Source organism: Bos indicus x Bos taurus, chromosome 1, assembly GCF_003369695.1.
Source record: "Bos indicus x Bos taurus breed Angus x Brahman F1 hybrid chromosome 1, Bos_hybrid_MaternalHap_v2.0, whole genome shotgun sequence".
Taxonomy (NCBI): domain Eukaryota; kingdom Metazoa; phylum Chordata; class Mammalia; order Artiodactyla; family Bovidae; genus Bos; species Bos indicus x Bos taurus.
The window spans coordinates 148,876,590-148,898,571 of NC_040076.1; the positions used below are offsets into that span (position 1 = coordinate 148,876,590).

The 21,982-nt window shown below is 41.1% G+C and overlaps 1 long non-coding RNA gene across 1 annotated transcript; it reads left to right on the forward strand.

Moving 5' to 3' along the window:
- The first annotated feature begins 3,279 nt into the window (after positions 1–3,279).
- On the forward strand, positions 3,280–20,814 carry LOC113899258. The gene is made up of 3 exons (XR_003512882.1): positions 3,280–3,408; positions 4,349–4,402; positions 20,424–20,814. It is a non-coding gene; the product is annotated as an uncharacterized LOC113899258 (long non-coding RNA).
- Positions 20,815–21,982: the final 1,168 nt, after the last annotated feature.

Consider the following 21,982-nt stretch of genomic DNA (forward strand, 5'->3'; position numbering starts at 1 on the left):
CTTGCTTTGGGGCCTCCAATTAAATGTGTGTTAAACCAGTCTATATCTCTTGCAGATTCATCTCCTACCAGTCTTTCTTGCTATGTATTTATTTTAGAGGGATTCTATTTTTATACCTTCAAGTTCTTTGATCTTTGGTTATGCGGTGTCTAATTTGGTGCTATTAATACAAACAACGGAGGCACTGGCACCCCACTCCAGTACTCTTGCCGGGAAGGTCCCGTGGACCGAGGAGCCTGGTAGGCTGCAGTCCACGGGATCGCTAGGAGTCGGACACGACTGAGCAACTTCACTTTCACTTTTCACTTTCCTGCATTGGAGAAGGAAATGGCAACCCACTCCAGTGTTCTTGCCTGGAGAATCCCAGGGACAGGGGAGCCTGGTGGGCTGCCGTCTATGGGGTCGCACAGAGTCGGACATGACTGAAGCGACTTAGCAGTAGCAGCAATACAAACAAGCGATAAGTTAATTTCATATATTGCATTTCCATCTCTAGAAGCTTATTTTGGTTCTTTTTTATTTCACACTTCATTCTATACATGTTTCATTTAAATTCTGAAACATAGCACCTGTTTTAATGTTCTTTTCTACTATTTCCTTCATATCTGTCATTGCTGAGTCCTTCCCATTGGCTGATTTCTCATCTGATTATCAGTTCAGTTCAGTCACACAGTCATTTCTGACTGTTAGCGACCCCATGGACTGCAGCACGCCAGGCTTCCCGATCCATCACCAACATCTGGAGCTTGCTCAAACTCATGCCCATTTAGTGGGTGATGCCATCCAACCATCTCATCCTCTGTCATCCCCTTCTCCTCCTGCCTTCAATCTTTTTCCAGCATCAGGGTCTTTTCCAGTGAGTCAGTTATTCGAATCAGGTGGACAAAATATTGGAGCTTCAGCTTTAGCATCAGTCCTTCTAATGAATATTCAGTCCTTCTAATGAATATTCAGTCCTTCTAATGAAGATTCTAATGATCTCCTTTAGGATGGACTGGTTTGATTTCCTTGCAGTCCATGGGACTCTGAAGAATCTTCTCCAACATTAAAGTTAAAAAGCATCAATTCTTTGGCACTCAGATCAGATCAGATCAGATCAGTCGCTCAGTCTTGTCCGACTCTTTTCGACCCCATGAATCACAGCACACCAGGCCTCCTGTCCATCACCAACTCCCAGAGTTCACTGAGACTCATGTCCACTGAGTCAGTGATGGCATCCAGCCATCTCATCCTCTGTCGTCCCCTTCTCCTCTTGCCCCAATCCCTCCCAGCATCAGAGTCCTTTCCAGTGAGTCAACTCTTCACATGAGGTGGCCAAAGTACCGGAGTTTCAACTTTAACATCATTCCTTCCAAAGAAACCCCAGGGCTGATCTCCTTCAGAATGGACTGGTTGGATCTCCTTACAGTCCAAGGGACTCTCAGGAGTCTTCTCCAACACCACAGTTCAAAAGCATCAATTCTTCAGCACTCAGCCTTCTTCACAGTCCAATTCTCACATCCATATATGACCACAGGAAAAACCATAACCTTGACTAGACGAAACCTTTGTTGGCAAAGTAATGTTTCTGCTTTTGAATATGCTATCTGGGTTAGTCATAACTTTCCTTCCAAGGAGTAAGCATCTTTTAATTTCATGGCTGCAGTCACCATCTGCAGTGATTTGGGAGCCCAGAAAGATAAAGCCTGACACTGTTTCCACATCTATTTCCCATGAAATGGTGGGACCAGATGCCATGATCTTCGTTTTCTGAATGTTGAGCTTTAAGCCAACTTTTCGCTCTCCTCTTTTACTTTCATCAAGAGGCTTTTTAGTTCCTCTTCACTTTCTTCCACAAGAGTGGTGTCATCTGCATATTTGCGGTTTTTGATATTTCTCCCAGCAATCTTGATTCCAGCTTGTGCTTCTTTCAGCCCAGCTTTTCTCATGATGTACTCTGCATATAAGTTAAATAAGCAGGGTCACAGTATACAGCCTTGACGTACTCCTTTTCCTATTTGGAACCAGTCTGTTGTTCCATGTCCAGTTCTAACTGTTGCTTCCTCATCTGCATACAGATTTCTTAAGAGGCACATAATGTGGTCTGGTATTCCCATCTCTTTCAGAGTTTTCCACAGTTTATTGTGATCCACACAGTCAAAGGCTTTGGCGTAGTCAATAAAGCAGAAACAGATGTTTTTCTGGAACTCTCTAGCTTTTTTGATGATCCAGGCGATGTTGGCAATTTGATCTCTGGTTCCTCTGCCTTTTCTAAAACCAGCTTGAACATCTGGAAGTTCACGGTTCATGTATTGTTGAAGCCTGGCTTGAAGAATTTTAAGCATTACTTTACTAGCGTGTGAGATGAGTGCAGTTGTGTGGTGGTTGAGCCTGCTTTGGCATTGCCTTTCTTAGGGATTGGAATTGGGGGAATATTTATAATAACCTTAAATAGGGTATAGTCTAGAAGTTTTGAATCACTATGTTGTACACTGGAGGCTAATAATACTCCAACTGAAAAACAAAAATAATAATAAAAAACATCATCTAAATAGTCATTTAACTTACAATATTTTCTAATTTCCCTTGGAATTTGTTTTTTGACCTAATTTTTAGAAATGTGCTGCTTAGTTTGCAACATATGAGGATGTTCTGTTTACCTGGATGTTACTAATTTCTAGGAAAATTTCACTAGGGCCTGAGCATATTCTCTTTATAATGACTATCTTTGAAATTTGTTGAGATTTGCTTTATGCTCAGCGAATTATCATTTTTGGTAGAGATATTGTGAACACTTCAGAAGAATGGAAGTTTTATATGTATAACACACACAGACACACATACATATATATGCGTGTGTGCATATATGTGTGTCTAGTCACTTCATGTCTGACTCTTTGTGAACCCATGGGCTCTGGTATCTCCCTGATCAAAGGGTACAAACATATATGTATATACAAATCATGCAAATAAACTGATGTAATTAACTTGCGTAGATCACTGTATATATATTTGCATTATTTGCATTGATCAGATAATCTGTACTGTTACTGATTTCGTATGTCACATGTTGTGTTTTCCAAAGATAGCTGCAAAAATACCTCCCACCATACAAGGTATTCAACAATGTGCCCTGGCTGCTCTTCCCATCCAGAGATGAGGTCGATTGCTCCCTTTGAACCTAGTGGGTTTGGGATGACTTCAACAATAGAGAATGGGAAGAATCCAACCGTGTGACTTCCACGGCTAGGTCATAAGTGTGATTCGGTGTCTGTCTTGTTTGCTGGCAAACGCGCCCTTAAGAGCCCTCAGCTGCCACTGAAGAAGGGCTGGATCCCAGGGCACTGTGTCATGGGGTGGACACGTGCAGACATTCTGGTCAGCAGTCCTAGCCTTCCGAGCTTCTCCAGACTCTGAGTGGGTCTTCAGGTAACTCCAGCTCTTAGTCACCGAGCCCCTTTAGCCTTCACATCTTCCCAGCTGAGGCCTCACACATCTCGAGGCAGACGCAGCTACCCTTTCCTGGAGTTGCTGTTTAGTTGCTCTTTCGCTTCTGATCTTTGCAGCCCCGTGGACTGTAACCCTCCAGGTTCCTCAGTCCATGCGATTTCCCAGGCAAGAATATTGGGGTGGGTTGCCATTTCCTTTTCCAGGGTTTTGTTTTTTTTTTTTTTCTGATGCTGGGATCAAACCCACGTGTCCTGCATTGGCAGGCGGGTTCTTTACAGCTGAGCCACCAGGGAAGGCCCACAGCTATCCCTACTGTGTTGCATCTGAATTGCTAACCCACAAAATCTGTTAGCATGACAAGATTATTGTTTTAAGCTGTTGAGTTTGGGGCTCATTTGTTTGGCAGCAGTGGTGCCTGGGGTAGAAATGTAGGATTTGGAATCAGGGTGCTACCCATGACCAAAACCTAACACAGCCAGCATGGGTCTCAGGACCAACACAGAGCAGAAGCTGGAAAGGCCAGTGAGGAGACTATTAGTGTAATACTATTAGTGTATACAAAGTCCCTTGAGAAGTTATTATTGTAGGCGGGAGACCGGTAGGATATTATTAGTGGACTGAAAAAAGGTAAGCCTTTTATGTCATGCCATGATGTGTGGCAACTATTCCCTGTGGTGATATAGAAAATGCACCTAATGAATCAATGGATTTGCCTAAGGAGCTATCTGGGCAAAATCTTAAAAGTGCCAAGTCTTTTTACTTGGTCACAAACAATAAAAGAGCAAAACTTTTTCAAGAAAAATTTTAAAACTATAAAGGAGCCAGATTTTCGGAGTTAAAGAATTATTCCACTCAGAGCAAAAGATTTTCAAAGTAAAAAAGATAATTTTGAAAGATAAATGCACCCCTGTTTTCACAGCAGTACTATTCGCAATAGCCAAGACGTGGAGACGACCTGGATGTCCATCGACAGGTGAGTGGATAAAGCAAGTGTGGTGCATGTCTACAATGGAATATGCTCTGTCTTAAAAACAAAACAATGCCATGTGCAGCAACGTGGATATAAATAGAGATGATCATACCAGGTGAAGGAAGTCAGAAAGAGAAAGACAAATACAATATGATCTCACTTATATGCAGAATCTGAAAGGTGACACTGATGAAGCTATCTAAAAAAACAGAAACGGACAGACAAGTGAACAGACTTGTGGCTGCCGAGGAGGAGGGGGCAGGAGAGGGATGGACGGGCAGCTCGGGATGAGCAGCTGCGAACAGTTACACAGAACGGGCGACAGCAAAGTACTGCTGTGCAGTGCTGTGTGTTCAGTCTCCCGTGAGAAACCACAATGAAAAAGAATACACATTTGAAAAATAGAAATAAATTAAAAAGAGGACAGAATCTCCGGGGAAATATCAAATATAGGATTTTTTGTCAGGAAAACATCTCAAAGTTTAGTGGTGATTTCATTAAATTCCCAATTGACTGGAATGCCTAAGGATTTAATCTTACACCTAAATCAGTGTTAAAAAATTAAAGCTCAATTTTAAAAACTAATGGTTTTTAAATCAAAGTTGTTCAATGTTTCCAAATTAGATTACTCATTTTTGTACATGTATATGCATAAAAAATTTCTAGAGGCCTATACACTGACGTGTAAACAAAGGATACCTCTGGGACACAGAATGAAGAATATAGGAAAGGGGGAAATTTTCTTTCTGTTTCTATATATTTATTTTCTCTTTTTTTTTTCAATGAGAACGCGTTAATTTTATGAAGGTTAATTTGACTTTCTCAGTGAATGTAGTAACACGTGTGGTTTTATGTTCTTGCCTCAGTTGAATCTACCAACCATAGTTTAACCTTCATTTGAGAAATTGTCATTTTATGCTCTTCACAGTTTCATTATTTGCTCAATACATGTGTAGATATGTGATGGACTCAATCTATTCTTATGTGGAACATAATTTCAAAGTACTTTTGCAACCTAACCTTTTATATATAATGTTTATTGATTTCCTCTTGGTTTCTCCTCTAAATGTAAAATTGTTTTCTGAAAAGAATGTAAAAACTTCCCAATGAAGTCGTGACAACATAAAGATGTCCTCGACTACAGGCATTATTTGAAATCATTCTCAAAGTGCCAACCAATGCAAAAGGGGAAAAGATACAAGAGGAGAAAACAATCATTTGTGGGTCGTAGTCTTGTCTACACAGGAAACCTGAAAGAATAAAAATCTATTGGAACTGGTAGTAACGGTCATTAAGGTACCAACTTCTAGATAAATATGTCCCCATACCAACTGCTAAGAGAAAAAAAATGCTTTGCTTCATTAAAGATAACATTTGTCTATACTAGCAATAACCAATAAGAAAACATTCTTAAAAGGAAGAAAAAATTCCATTCCCAATAGCAACAAAACATTAAAATATAGTAGAAGTTCAATAACAAATGTTGGAGACCTTTTTGAAGAAAACCATGAGCATTACTGAAAGACATTTGGAGTATATAACGGAATTTCCGTTCTTGAATATGAGCGCGACACTCAGTGGACACGTGTTTTGTGGCAGGCACTGTGCCACTCACTTTATGGGTGTTATACATCATTCTCATGAGTCCCATGACACGGATACTGTTATTACCTCTGCTTGAAAGATGAGGAAACTGAAGGTTCAGAAGATGAACTGACTGGCCAAAGGAGAAAAGCTGTCTTTGTTTCTGTTCTGTTCAGCTGCTAAGTCGTGTCCAGCTCTTTGAGACCCCATTGACTACAGCCCACCAGGCTTTCCTGTCCTTCACTGTCTCCTGGAGTTGGCCCGAATTCATGTCCATTGAGTCAGTGATGTTATGTAACCATCTCATCCTCTGTTGTCCCCTTCTCCTCCTGCCCTCAGTCTTTCCCAGCATCAGGGTCTTTTCCAGTGAGTCAGCTCTTCATATCAGGTGGCCAAAGGATTGGAGCTTCAGCATCAATTCTTCCAATGAATATTCAGTGTTGATTTCCTTTAGGATTGACTGGTTTGATCTCCTTGCAGTCCAAAGGACTCTCAAGTGTGTTCTCCAGCACCAAAATTCAAAAGCATAATTCTTCAGTGTTCAGACTTCTTTATGGTTCAACTCTCACATCCTTATAGTTTTCCTTCCAAGGAGCAAGCATCTTTCAATCTCATGGCTTCAGTCACCATCCACAATGATTTGGGACCCCAAGAAAATAAAATCTGTCACTGTTGCCACTTTTTCCCATCTATTTGTCATGAAGCGATGGGACTGGATGCCATTATCTTTATTTTTTTTTAATCTTAGTTTTCTGAATGTTGAGTTTTAAGCCAGCTTTTTCACTCTCCTCTTTCACCCTCATCAAGAGGCTCTTTAAAGTTCTTCTTCACTTTCTGCCATTAGAGTGGTATCATCTGCATATGTGAGGTTGTTGATATTTCCCCTGGTAATCTTGATTCCAGTTTGTGATTCATCCAGCCCAGCATTTTGCATGATGTATTTTGCATATAAGGTAAATAATCAGGGTGACAATATACAGCTTTGTCGTACTCCTTTCTCAATCTTGAACCAGTTCACTGTTCCATACCTGATTCTGTTGCTTCTTGGTCCTCATATAGGCTTCTCAGGAGGCAAGTAAGATGGTCTGGTATGCCCATCTCTCTAAGAATGTTCACAGTTTGTTGTGACCCACACAGTCAGAGGCTTTAGCATAGTCAGTGGAGCACAAGTAGCTGTTTTTCTGGAATTCCTTTGTTTTCTGTATGATCCAATGAATATTGGCAAATTGATCTCTGGTTCTTCTGCCTTTTCTAAACTCAGCTTGTACATCTGGAAGTTCTCGGTTCATGTACTGCTGAAGCCTCGCTGGAAGGATTTTGAGCATAACCTTGTTAGCATGTGAAATGAGTGCACTGTGTGATAGTTTGAACACTCTTTGGCATTGCCCTTCTTTGTTTAGTGCCTGTTTAATTGTCACTTTCTCATGCTGCCTTGTCATTTCTTCCCAAATGGTTATAGAGTCAATGAAATTCCAAGCAAAATCTTAAGAGGAAGATTTTTGAAACTTAAAACTTCATCTGGAAGAGTAAATGTGAAAAACTGCTAAGATGTCTTTTAAAAGAAGACTAATGAAGAAGAAACTGCTCTAGTAGGGCTTAAAATAGTGTCATTAGAGGGGTGTGATAGAGGCAGAGAAACAAATTCATGTATTGACTTGACAATGTTGTTATTTCAAATTTGGAGTGAAGTAAATTCAACAAATGGTATGGAAACAACTGGATATCCAGTTGCAAACTGTGAGACTAGCTAGCTTCTTAAAAATAAAAAATAAAATGAAATGAAAATGAATTGAAGTTCTAAATCAAGTGATAAGAACACGAACAGAAAATATAGGAGAACATACATAAGCATGGGCTTCCCAGGTGATGCTAGTGGTGAAGAAACTTCCTGCCAATGAAGGAGACCAGGGTTCAGTCCTGGGTGGGGAAGAGTCTCTGGAGGAAGGCACGGCAACCCACTCCAGCGTTCTTGCCTGGAGAGTCCCATGGACAGAGGAGCCTGGCGGGCTACAGTCCATGGGGTCGCAAGAGTCGGACACGACTGAAGTGACTGAGCATGCACACACACGTACACAGGACAGTCTTTCTAAGTGAGACATTAAATGTCTGGGTTCTGAGCACTTCTCTAGCCAATTATTGGAATCCAAGGAGAGGGGGGTTGGAACCTCCCGTCTATAGCCAGTGGGTCCGAAACAGGAGTGACAACTTGGACTTGCCACTGGTCTTGGCCACTGAACCACCAGGGAAATCGCTCATTATTTCATTTAATTCTTACCACAACTCCATGAGGTTGGTTTTAATTTTTAAACTAATTTTCTGTTTCAGAGTAATTTTGGATTTATAGAAAAATGGCAAAGACAGTACAGAGAATTCCTGTGTACTCTATACTCAGTTTCCTTTCTTATTTATATTTTCCATTAATATAGTACATTTGTCAAAATTAAAGATCTAATGTTGATACAGTTTATTAATTAACTATAGACTGTGTGTGTCTATATGTGATCAGTGGAGTCTGACTCTTTGCGACTCAGCCAGGCTCCTCTGCCCATGGGATTTCCCAGGCAAGAATACGGGAGTGGGTTGCCATTTCCTTCTCCAGGGATGGAATCCAAGTCTCTTGTGTCTCCTTCATTGGCAGACAGATTCTTTATCACCAGCACCACCTGGGAAACTCTTATTAACTAAAGTTCATATTGATTCATATTGTAAGCAGATCAGGTAGGAGGTTCTGGGGAAGAGCCAGGCATGGCTTTCTTGACAGAAGAGAAGCCATTTTTGGTGTAAGCCATTCTATGATCTAAGCCCAGCCACAGTGCTTGCCCTTGAAAGGTCTCAGTAATGAATGATCTTAAGGGAAATGAGAGAACGCAGGAACTATGGAAAAGCAGTCAAGAAACAACATTCAGTGATTAAAACAGAGGCTTACTTCCTCCTCAAGGTATCTAGTAGGTAACAGTCTGACACGTTACCTTTGAGGTCTTCAGGAACCGAGGCCCGCATCCTGCTGGAGACTGGAAGGACGATGCTGACTTCTTCTGACTTTAAACTACTAAAGCTTGGATTCTGTGGACCCTTGCCCTAATTCTATGTTGAATTCTCCTCTGCACCAGCCCCTTCATGAATGTGCATACACCATCGAAGCCCCTCCATGAATATTCGTGAATCCTTAGCTTAAAACTTCCCAACTTTGCTGTTTAGAGAGACACGGCTTTGGAGAAGATCCCCAGTGTGCTCCTTACTTGCTACAAATATGATAAATCCTTCCTTCTTCTGCTCTCTGCCGCGGTTGTGTCTTTCGGTTCAACACCCACCAAGAGGCAAACTCAAGTTTCCGGTAACAATATGATTTTTATCAACGTACTTTATCGTGTTCCAGAATACATTACATTTAGTCATCATGTCTTCTTATTCCCCTCTTGGCTGCAACAGCTTCTCAGCCTTTCCTTGTTTTTGCTAACCTTGACCATTTTGAGGAGATGGCCCTTGAATTTAAGAAAACCTTTTAAACGTGCTTTTCTATAAGAATTTAGAATGAATCAGTATAACTTTTTTCTTTGGAGCCAGGTAAGATCTTAAGGATCTCATGTTTGTAGCAATATTCTGAAATTTGAGTGCTAGTTTATCATTAACCTTCTCTTTACAGGCTTCTGTTTTATTCCTTAAAAATTCTTTCTCAAATGTCTTAACATTAAAATATAAGTACAAATTTAACTAGAATTTTTTTTCACTACTTTTACATGTTTTTAATACCCTTTTCTTTCTTGGCTTCCTTGTTTTTTCCTGAAGGAAATACTTTCAAGAAAAATGACTAGGTGAGAAACTTTCTAAGTGCTTTATGTCCATGTTTTCTTTAATATGCAAAGTGAAGATACTGGTATCTATCCTGTAAATATTTGAAGATTAGGTGAGGCCAGAGTTAAGCTTTTAGGAATGTGTCTGGCACGTTAGAAGCAACCAATGTTAGCTTTTGTTACTGTTGCAGTGACTATGAATTATTTTGTAATTACAAAGAAGAATATACACAGACAAATGCAAATAAGGAAGTTAGTGGCAAGATAATGAAGAAATATAACATATATAAATATATAATCTATAATAAAGAAAGAGATTAGACAGAGCAATAGAATAGGTGACGCAACCCCTGTAATCAACATGGTAAATATGGAAAAAGCGTGATCATTTGCCAGCCGCTTTAACCTGGGTTATGCGGTCAGCTATAGCCCAGAAAGCCACGTGGGCATTCAAAGCCACACAGCTCATCTGTCTCCTCAGAGGTCACTGGAGTTTATCAGCTGTTGTGCACCCTTAGCATGAGTCAGGAGGGTTCCAGGGAAATGTCTTTCTAGTGACAAGGACTGACAATTTAGTTCAAAAAAGAATAAACACAAAATAACACTTGAGAAGCATATGTCATGTCGAATGCAGACTGAGTCTTTCAGGAGAAGGTAAAAAGCATCTAGCTATTCTTTACACAGACCAAAATTTCTTCAGTCGATTCTTTGTTGTTCGTGAGCAAAGAGAGAGAACAAATTGTTATGCCCGATACCAGATTTCAGGACTGGAATTTTGTGGTGTGATTCATGTGGCTATATTTAATAACTGCAGAGTCACAGAGTAGCTCCAGTTGGAGTTCAGGGACGCCTTCACCCCAGGGGTCCCTCTCCTCCAGGGCCCTGCTTAGAAACCCTTAGAGCATGGTCTTGGTACAGCGTAGAAACTCCTTCCCCCTAAGCGGCTACCCGGTGATTCCTTCAGGATCAATGCCGGTGAAACACATCCAGGTCTTCATTTTAACTTAAGGACGTGTTGCCCTTATAACTATAAAGTGTGTACCTCTCTTGATCTTGTTAAAGGTCTGTGATCAGTTGGGAATTTTTAATACCAGGCCTCTGGTAGTTTCCTGCGCTCAGCTAGTAGAATTCTGGAATGGGAGGAATACACACACAAAAAGAGAAAAGAAGTCAGATTTTAAAAAATGTGTGGGTTTGTAATCATTAGGGTAGGATATTGTGCTTGAATCTTCTTAGGATGTACTTGTAAATGTTGATGGAATAATATTTAAATAACAAAAGACGTGGCTTCATCAATTGGTACTTTAAAAGCTTTTGCAGGAAAGAGATAAAGGATAATGTGGCTAATAAAGGAAATGCTGATAACTATTAAAAAGAACAGAACACTTTTGATGGCTTCACACTCCAAATGGAAGCCTGGGAAATAAGTGAACACAAAATAAAACAGCTGGGTGGACTCAAAGGAAATAAGAAAGGTTCCCCCCCCAATACATTTCTCCAAACAGAAACTTAAGAGGAAAAATAAAATTGCTCCCAATCATTACAGGGGAACATTTAAGAATTCTAATATTGTAAATAGACATCCAGGCTGAGTTTTCCATGCAAAGCTAGAGCAGGAAATAAATCCTTAGGTATCAACTAAGGGACTAATACAACAATTAGACTATTTTCAGAGGTTTAAAGTAAATCACTTCAAAATGAATCCACCACAGGTATAAAAAAAAGAAGAAGAAAAAATAAAAAAATAAATAAAGTAAATCACTAAAAATAAAATTGCAAAAACAACATAATGAAGACATTTTGTCAGATGTCACACATGACAACATATATACATACCTGGCTTTTTTTGAGATCGAACGAGATATAAAGCACTTTGAAACCGTAAAACATCACTCAAATGTGTGGCAATATCAGGGTTATGTGGGAAATAAACGCATCAGAACTCTTCACCCTTCTCCCATTTCCCATTCCTTACATTTACCTTAAAATGCAAGAGTTTATTTCTAACCAAGAAACTTGAGAGGCTGTCTAATGTAAAATGGAACATGCAAAATCTGGCTTTTCCTTATTCTCTTATTGTTCAGTTGTGAAAAGATTTGTTTTTCCGGTTGTCATTTAAAAATAGTTTTGGAGAATTTCAAGCAGTCTTGTTAGAAAGAATTGTATCATGAAGTCCAAGTACTTACTCGTCCCTTAGCTTCAGCACTTATTAATTTTTGCCCAGTCATGTGTGCTTAGTCGCTCAGTCCTGTCTGACTCTCTGTGACCCCATGGACTGCAGCTCACCAGGCTCCTCTGTTCATGGGGATTCTCCAGGCAAGAACATTGGAGTGGATTGCCATGCCCTTCTCCAGGGGATCTTCCCAACCCAGGGATCAAACCCAGGTCTCCTGCATTGCTGGCAGATTCTTTATTGTCTGAGCCACCAGGAAAGCTTAATATCATAATGGCATCTTAAAATAGGAGCAATTCTTTGATTTCACCCCAAACCAGTCAGTGCTTCATTTCCTTGATTGTCCTATAGTGTTTTTTTTAACAAGTGGTTTGGATCAGGATCCAAAAAGCGACTTATCACTGTGGTTGATTGATTACCTCTTAAGTCTAAAAACCCGTGGGTGCCATACAACATGGCACATTAACTATAGCCCCAATTTTTTTAAAAAAAATCTCTGGGTGCTACAATGATCTCTCCATCTCCCCCCTACTTCCTGCAGGTCTGACCTAGGACTCAGGACCTCACCCTCTGCCTGAAAAGGGCTCTTCCTTGAATTCCCTTCTTCTTCACTTATCTCCAGGCTCCACAGACTCTGAGGATCTAGCAAAGATGTTAGGACCTACAAGTGAATGAGAAAACTGTTTTTAAAAGCCTCCAACATCCACTTGTCCTTAATCCTTAAAGCCTGCGTTGGTCACTGGTATTAGAAACATGGAGGACACTCTTGTAGAAATTTCTGTGTAAATGTAAAGTGGTATCGTTATCATTGTAGAATGTTTTGGAAGGGAGAGCATTATACAGGAAGGACCAAGAAAACTGAACCATGAGCAACAGATGTTGTCACCTTCTGGGCATCCTTAACTTAACCAGATAATTATTCTCAGGCTCAGAAACCTCTGGGACAAGAAGCCATGGCTATAAGCCAAGAGAGAAAAAATTGGATATTTCCTTGATACCCATTTAAGAGAGGAAAACCAGTTAGAGAGTAGATCATTTAAGTAAAGGAAATGAGAAAGCACCACCAAGTCAGTGTCCAGTTATTCAATAGGATAACAGTATAAATCATGCAATAAATGTAGTCTCTTGCTTAACTCCAAAGTTTTAGGAATTGTCTCATTAAGTTTTCAGCAGTAAAGAATTAGAGAAGTGAGTGAATCTATGCCTCCCACTTCCGTTCTTCTCCCAGATGAGAAAATGGTGGTGGCCTAGAGGGGCTATGAGATTTGCCCCAAATTGATCCACTTACCTGCAGAGTGCAATACTTTGGCCACCTGATGCAAAGAACTGACTCGGAAAAGACTCTGATGCTGGGAAAGACTGAAGGTGGGAGGAGAAGGGGTCGACAGAGGATGAGATGGTTGGATGGCATCACCGACTCCATGGACATGAGTTTGAGCAAGCTCCGGGAGATGGTGATGGACTGGGAAGCCTGGAGTGCTGTAGTCCATGGGGTCGCAGAGTCGGACACGACTGAGCGACTGAGCTGACTGACCTGCAGAGTTGGGAGAGAGACAGACCCCCTGATGTCTAGTCGAGGGCTCTCTGTCTCTCCTGCCTTCCTTCTATCAGGTTCCAAGAGAGACCTTACAAAGTGTTTGGAGCAACTTGAACGAATTAACACCAGCACTGAAGATGGCCTGAGATCACTTACAGTCTTGTACCTGGAGGCTCCCCTGTAGGGGAGGAAGGTTTTTCCCTCCACCCTTCTAGGTTTGATAGCTGAGTCTGTGACAAAGACAGCAGGCAGGTTGAGAGCCAAAAAGGCGTACGCACATATTCATTTTACTGTCATGTGTGTGGGCATCACAAGAAAAGAAGCGAGTACTCAATAAACTGGTGTGACTGGGGCCCTTGCTGCTACGCCATGCTCAGTGGCCTCCAACTCTCTGGGAGCCTTTGGACTAGAACCCGCCAGGCTCCTCTGTCCACGGGAATTTCAGAAGTGGGATGCCATTTCCTCGTCCAGGGGATCTTCTCAACCCAGGGATCAAACCTGTGTCTCCTGCATTGACAGGCAGACTTTTTACCCCTGAGCCATTAGGAAAGCCCCACTGGGGAACTTGCTGCTGCTGCTGCTAAATCACTTCAGTCATGTCCAACTCTGTGCGACCCTATGAACAGCAGCCCACCAGCCTCCTCTGTCCTGGGATTCTCCAGGCAAGAATACCAGAAGGGGTTGCCATTTCCTTCTCCGCTGGGGAGCTTAAGTACCGTCAGTTGGAGAAGAGGAGAGAGGATGTAGCCAGTTCAGAGAAGAGCAAAATATTTTTAGGAAAGGTGAAGGCACCCTAAGAGGAACAGATGGGAGACGTGATGGTTTGTGAGGAGTCTGTCTGGTTTTGGGGCCAACGTCTGGTCTCTTGTCTTGGGATAAGGCTGGATCTTCCCAGCTGATGACCCTCCCGGAGAGGGAATTTAAGTCGACTGAGTTCCTTTTGGAGGATCTGACTGTAGGGAGCTGAGAGGGGATTCAGAGAAAGCCTCTGCCTGAGTGCTGCTTTTCCAGTGGCTTTAGCTCAAAATAATTAGTGTCCTAAAGAAACATATTTTGGGGTGGTATGTCCTGAACTCCTTCACCATTTACTAAATGTTTGTTGAGTATCCCTATGTCACAAGAATACTTGGGGATCTCTTTTGATTTTAGCATTAGGCTTGTTTCTGCCTCAATGCCAGGGGAGCCAGGTTCTATCCCTGGGTCAGGAGGATCCCCTGGAGGAGGAGATGGCAACCCACTCCAGCCTTCTTGCCTGGAGAATCCCATGGACAGAGGAGCCTGGCAGGTTATAGTCCATGGGGTCGCAAAGAGTCGGACTCGACTGAGAGCCTTTCACTCTTGTTTCTCTGAATTCAAGCCTCACAGTGTATCTTCAGGTGGAATACTCTGGAAGGTGGGGTTTCTGTCTCCACTTGAGTGCCGGTATTCGCATCATCACCCCTTATCTGCTCTTCCTTGCACCGTCCTCTACCTCCTTGTCTCCCCCTGACAACGGAGGATCAACTTTTTGTTGTGTAGAGGGTGGCCACACCTGGCTGTCAGGAAGGTAAAAAGAGACGTCTTCTAGAGGTGTGCAGGCCGCTGCCTGCCCTTGAACTCTTTCTTTTCTGCTTACTTCAGAACTGTCGTTTGAAAGGTACCTTTCATTATCAACTTGGTCCAACCCCTTCTTTTTATAGATAAGAATGCTGGAGCCTAGGGAGGCGGGGGTCTGGCTCAAGGTCGCCCGAAGCGTCCATGGCAGAGCCGGGCTCAGAAGCCGGGTCCCCACGCTGCTCTGTCTGTGGATCCTGCTTTATCACACAGGACAATCCAATCTATTCAGCAACGGAGGGATTTGTGTGGAAACGGCTTCCATTTGTGTTTGAGATAACCGACACAGAATTTCCTGGGTAGATGACAGGGGAAAAAAATCCCCACTGGGAACACATTTAAAATGAAAAGCTGTGAAAATGTACGCCTTTCCGAGAAAAGGTGTTTAACCTGCTTCCTGGAGTGGCTTGTGTTGGGAACACTTAGTAAGCACATGCTGACCCAATTAACACAGGGGAGGCATCAGACTCCGGCCGAAAGAGACCTAAGAGAGAAAGGCATTTTTTTAGGAAAAGTACACCAATACCATCTTCATTTTTTCCATTTTACTTTGTTTATTAAGGTAATATGTGCCCATAGGGACAGTTTCAGTAGGAATCTGAATCTAATTATGAGGAAACATCCAGAGGTGAGCCATTCGAAGAGCCAACTGGAGCCCTGCCTTCAAAACAGACAGCATCATTACAGAACAGAAAAAAGCCTAGCAGGGCAGGGATTCTTCTATCCTTGAAGAGTCCAAAGAGATAAAACACCCAAGCACAAACTCTGAAATCTGATTAAACCCTGGACGGAACGAAAAGATATACAAACAATATTTGGGGGACTATTTGAGGAAATGTGACTGTGGATCGTCTGTCGGTCCATCTGGGAGATCACAGGGGGTCACTGTGGATTTCCTTAGATGCGGGGATGACACTCTGTGTGTGGAGAAGAATGTCCTTGTTCTCAAGAGACACCAGCTGGAGTATTTATGAATGAAGCTTTGTGATGTTTTCAACTCACTTGAAGCGGTGCAGAAAAAAAATGAGGGAGAGAGAAAGCGAATGTGGAACCCAGGCTAAGAGTATATGGATACGACTTACTGTGCTATTCTTTACCTTTTATATAGATTTGAACACTTTCAAGAGAAAAATCAGAGACAAAAGTCGAGTGGGAAAAATCTCACTGCAAAAAATGTGGTCTCCTGTGTCTGCCCACTTCCTGTTGCCCACGTTACCTGCTTTCAGTGTATTTTGTTGCTTAATCTGGTACATACCTCCAAACGTAAAAATAAATGCAGATACTGCTGCTTTTGGGTCTACAATTTTAGATCTATCTAATACCTTTCTAGGATAATAGGTGACACTTTCAGCTCTTTTGCAGTGAGACCCATGTTTGACCTTTTTACTCTCGCAACTAGATGACGTAAGGCCATACACTGATTAACAAGTGAGTACACAATGATGACAGTTCCTTATCTGTAAAAATGACCTTTTAATTTGACTTAGTTGCTTTCTTTCTTCAGTTGCCTTGCTTTTTATGAGCTACTGTTAAGTGTTTTCTCACCTAAAAATAACAGCTCTGTAACATCCCACTCAATGCCATTTCCCCATACGTCCTCCCTGATAGCTCAGCTAGTAAAGAATCTACCTGCAATGCAGGAGACCCCGGTTCAATTCCCGGGTCAGGAAGATCCCCTCGAGAAGGGATAGGCTACCCACTCCAGTACTCTTGGGGTTCCCTGATGGCTCAGCTGGTAAAGAATCTGCTTGCAATGCAGGAGACCTGGGTTCAATCCCTGGGTTGGGAAGATCCCTTGGAGGAGGGAAAGGCTACCCATTCCAGTATTCTGGCCTATACACTCCATGGGGCCACAGTGGGACACGACTGAGCAACTTTCCCTCCTCTTCCTTAGGACACCTGATGTGGAGATCTCCCAGCACCTGTCTGGGTCTGGACTGCGTGCTGCTCAGGGTTCCCGTCCTACAGTTAACTGACTTTCCTCCACCACCACCCTGCGAATTCCTACACCATCTCACACGTGTGCATCCCAGATTTTCTGGATTCCATGTTTTCTTTGCTTCCTTATCTGATAGCTATCTGTGTATTGTTGAGCAGTTGAATTCCATTCCAACTCCTGACCCTTGGTTTGTGACCTTTTTCTCTCTAAAAATTCTTGGGATATTTCTTTCCCTCTGACGTCCTGACTTTGCACCGCGGTGCTCTTTGATGTCGGTCTTTTCTGTTCATCACGCCTGGCACTCAGTGGAATTTTTCACTTGAGGACTTGTGTTCTTCGCTTCTGGGAGAATTTATTGAACTGTTTCTTCATTAATTTCCTTCTTTTCTTTTCTCTGGTCTGTCTTTCCATGACTCCTGTCACCCAGATTGGAGCTTCCACATTGAGCTTCTACTTTTGTTACTTTTTTCTTCTGTGGAACATATTCTTTTTGCTCTACTTTGAGAGAGATCTCTTTCAACTCTTTTACTGTTTTTTTTCGTTTTTGCTATAATATATATCGAGAGCTATCATATTTTTAGTTTTCAAGGGCTCGTTCTTTTTCTCTAATTTGTTCCATTTTGAGCATACTATTCTTGTTTCATGGCTACGGTATTTCTCTTATTTTTCTGATGATATATTTTAATTAAAATGTTTTAAATTAAAAATTTTTTTATTGCAGTATGGTTGATTTGCAATATGGGCTTTCCTGGTGCTCAGACGGTAAAGAATCCTCCTGCAATACAGGAGACCTGGATTTGATCCCTGGGTCAGGAAGATTCCCTCGAGGAGGGCATGGCAACCCACTCCAGTATTCTTGCCTGGAGTATCCCATGGACAGAGGAGCTTGATGGGCTACAGTCCATGGTGCGCAGAGTCCGACACAACCGAGCGACTAACGCTTTCACTTTCACTTTGATTTACAATGTATAGTTTTTCCTCTGTTGTATAATACATCACTGTCATTTTATTTTACCCAGAATAGTTTGTATCTGTTAATCCTCTCCTTCTGTCTTCCCCCTGCCTGCGTCTCTCTCCCTGCTGGAAACCAGTAGTTTGTCCTCTGTATCTGTGACTCTGTTTCTATTTGTTATATTGTTTATATTTCACACGTGAGTGACAACAGGAGTATTTGTTGTTTCTGACTGATTTCACTTACCGGCAACACCCTCTACGTCCATCCACATTGTTGCAAATGGCAGAATGTCATTCTTTTTTATGACTAAGATATATTCCACTGAGCATATATACAGCACACCTTCTTTACCCATTCATCAGTGGATGGACGCTTAGGCTGACGCCATATGTTGTCTACTATCGATAATGCTGCTATGAACCCTGGGCTGCACATAGCTTCTCAGATTAATGTTTCCATTTTCTTCAGATATATACCCAGGAGTGGGTTTGCTGGGTCATATGGTAACTCTATTTTTAGTTTTTTGAGGGACCGCCATACTCTTTTTCATAGTAACTGCATCAATTTACATTCCCACCATCAGTGTACTAGTCTCCCCTTTTCTATCCATCCTCAACAAATTTGTTGTTTGCAGACTTTTTGATGACAGCCATTTGACAGGGGTGAGATGATAGCTCATTGTGGTTTTGGTTTGCATTTCTCTGATGATTTAGCAGTGTTGATCATCTTTCCACGTGCCTGTTGGCAATCTGTATATTTGCTTTGGAAAAATGTCCATTCAGGTCTTCTGCCTATTTTTAATTGGGTTGTTTGGGGAGTTTTTGATATTGAGTTGTACGAGTTGTTTATATATTTTGGATATTAACTCCTTATCACTTGCAAATATTTTCTCCCTTTCAGTAAGTTGTCTTTTTGTTTTGTTTACAGTTTCTTTTGCTGTGTCAAAGCTTTTATATTTCATTCAGGTCTCATTTGTTTCTTTTGCCTTAGGAGAAGATCAAAAAACATTGCTTTGATTTATGCCAAAGAGTATTCTGCCCCTGTTCTCGTCTAGAAATTTTATCATTCTAGGGATTGTATTTAGCTCTTTAATTGATTTTGAGTTTACTTTTATATCTGGTGTGAAAAAATGTTCTAATTTCATTCAATCTTTTACATGTAACTTTCCCAGCACCTCTTATTGAAGAGACTGTCTTTTCTCCATTGTATATTTCTGCCTTTTTTACTGTGCATTAATTGACCACAAATCGGTTTATTTCTGGGCTCTCAACCTTGTTGCATTGATCTTTATGTTTGTTTTTGTGCCAATATCATACTGTTTTTATTACTTTTTCTTTGCAGTATAGTCTGAACTCAGAAAGGGTGATACACTCTGCTTTTTTCTTTTTCCTTAAGATTGCTTTGGCGGGGTGGGAAGAAGTAAATTAGGAGTTTGGGATTAATAGATACATACTAATGTGTATAAAATAGACCTACTAAATAGCACAGGGAATTGTACTCTATTTTGTAATAACCTATAAGGGAAATAATCTGAAAAAATAGATATATATGTATGAATAACTGAATCACTTTGCTGTGCAACTGAAACTAACACAAAATTTTAAATCGACTATGGGGACAACAGAGGATGAGATGGTTGGATGGCATCACTGACTCAATGGACATGAGTTTGAGCAAGCTCCGAGAGTTGGTGATGGACAGGGAAGCCTGGCATGCTGCAGTCCATGGGGTTGCAAAGAGCGACTGAACTGAACTGATACATCATTAAACTGAGCGACTGAACTGAACTGATACATCATTAAAAATAAATTAATAAAAAAAAAGATTACTCTGGCAATTTGGGGTCTTTTGTGACTCCATATAAATTGTAGGATTATTTGTTCTAGTTCTGTGAAAAATGTCACTGATGTTTTGACAGAATTTGCATTAAGTATGCATGATGCTTTGCATATTATGAACATTTTAACAATATTAATTCGTTCAATCCATGAACATGGAATATCTTTTCAGTTCTTTGAATCACCTTCAGTTTCTTTCATCACTGTTTTTAATTTTCAGAATATAGGTCCTTCCTCTCCTTGTTATGTTTATTGCCAGGTATTTTATTCTTTTTGGTGCAATTTTAACCAAACTGTTTTCTTTGTGATAGTTCATTACTAGTGTTTAGAAAAGCAACATGCTTATCTTTACTAATAACGTATCCTGCAACTTTACTGAATTCATTTATTAATTCTAATAGGTTTTTTGGTGGAGACTTTGGGGTTTTCTCTATATAGTATCATGTCATCTGCAGATAGTGACAATTTTGCTTCTTCCTTTCTAATTTGGATGCATTTTATTTTTCTTTTCTGATTCTTACCACTAGGACTTCCAATACTATGTCGAATAAAAGTGGCAAGAGTATGCATCCTTGTCTTATTCCTTATTTTATTTCATTTTTTTTTCCCTTTAGGCGGCACCGCATCGTACGCAGTATCTTAATTCCCTGACCAGGGATTGAACCCACACCCTCCGCAGTGAAAGCTCAGAGTCTTAACCACAGGACCACCAGGGAAGTCCTTGTTCCTCATTTTAGAGGAAAGAAACTCAGCTTTTCACCATTGAGTATCATGTTAGCTATGGATTTGTCACAAATGGCCTTTATTATATTGAAATATATTCCCTCTATACCAATTTTGATGAGAGTTTTTATTATGAATGGATGTTGAGTTTTGTCAAATGCCTTTTCTGCATCTACTAAGGTGACCAGTGATTCTTATCCTTCTTTTTGTTAATGTGGTGCATCATATTGACTGATTTGTGTATATGGAACCATCCTGTGATGCTGAAATAAATTCAACTCGATCATGCTGTATGATTCTTTTTACGTATTGTTGAATTTGCTTTGCAAGCACTTTGTTGAGATTTTTTTGCATCTATATTCATCAGAAATATTGGCTTGTAATTTTCTGTTTTTTGTAGTCTTTGGTTTTGTCCCTTATTTGTTTTCTGTCTGGATGACCTTTTCAGTGATGGGGTGTTAAACTTCTATTTTTATTTACTATTGTCAGTTTCTCCTTCCATGTCTTTTAATGTTTTATATATTTAGGTGCTCCTGACATATTAGGTCCATATATGTTAATGAGTGTTATATCCTCTTGAATCGATCCCTTTATCAAAAGGAGTACGTCAAGGCTGTATATTGTCACCCTGCTTATTTAACTTATATGCAGAGTACATCATGAGAAACGCTGGACTGGAAGAAGCACAAGCTGGAATCAAGATTGCCAGGAGAAATATCAATCACCTCAGATATGCAGATGACACCACCCTTATGGCAGAAAGTGAAGAGGAACTCAAAAGCCTCTTGATGAAAGTGAAAGTGGAGAGTGAAAAAGTTGGCTTAAAGCTCAACATTCAGAAAACGAGTATCATGGCATCCGGTCCCATCACTTCATGGGAAATAGATGGAGAAACAGTGGAAACAGTGTCAGACTTTATTTTTTGGGGCTCCAAAATCACTGCAGATGGTGACTGCAGCCATGAAATTAAAACATACTTACTCCTTGGAAGGAAAGTTATGACCAACCTAGATAGCATATTCAAAAGCAGAGACATTACTTTGCCAACAAAGGTCCGTCTAGTCAAGGCTATGGATGTGAGAGTTGGACTGTGAAGAAGGCTGAGGGCGGAAGAATTGATGCTTTTGAAGTGTGGTGTTGGAGAAGACTCTTGAGAGTCCCTTGGACTGCAAGGAGATCCAACCAGTTCATTCTGAAGGAGATCAGCTCTGGGGTTTCTTTGGAAGAAATGATGCTGAAGCTGAAACTCCAGTACTTTGGCGACCTCATGCGAAGAGTTGACTCATTGGAAAAGACTCTGATGCTGGGAGGGATTGGGGGCAGGAGGAGAAGGGGATGACAGAGGATGAGATGGCTGGATGGCATCACCGACTTGATGGATGTGAGTCTCAGTGAACTCCAGGAGTTAGTGATGGACAGGGAGGCCTGATGTGCTGCGATTCATGGGGTT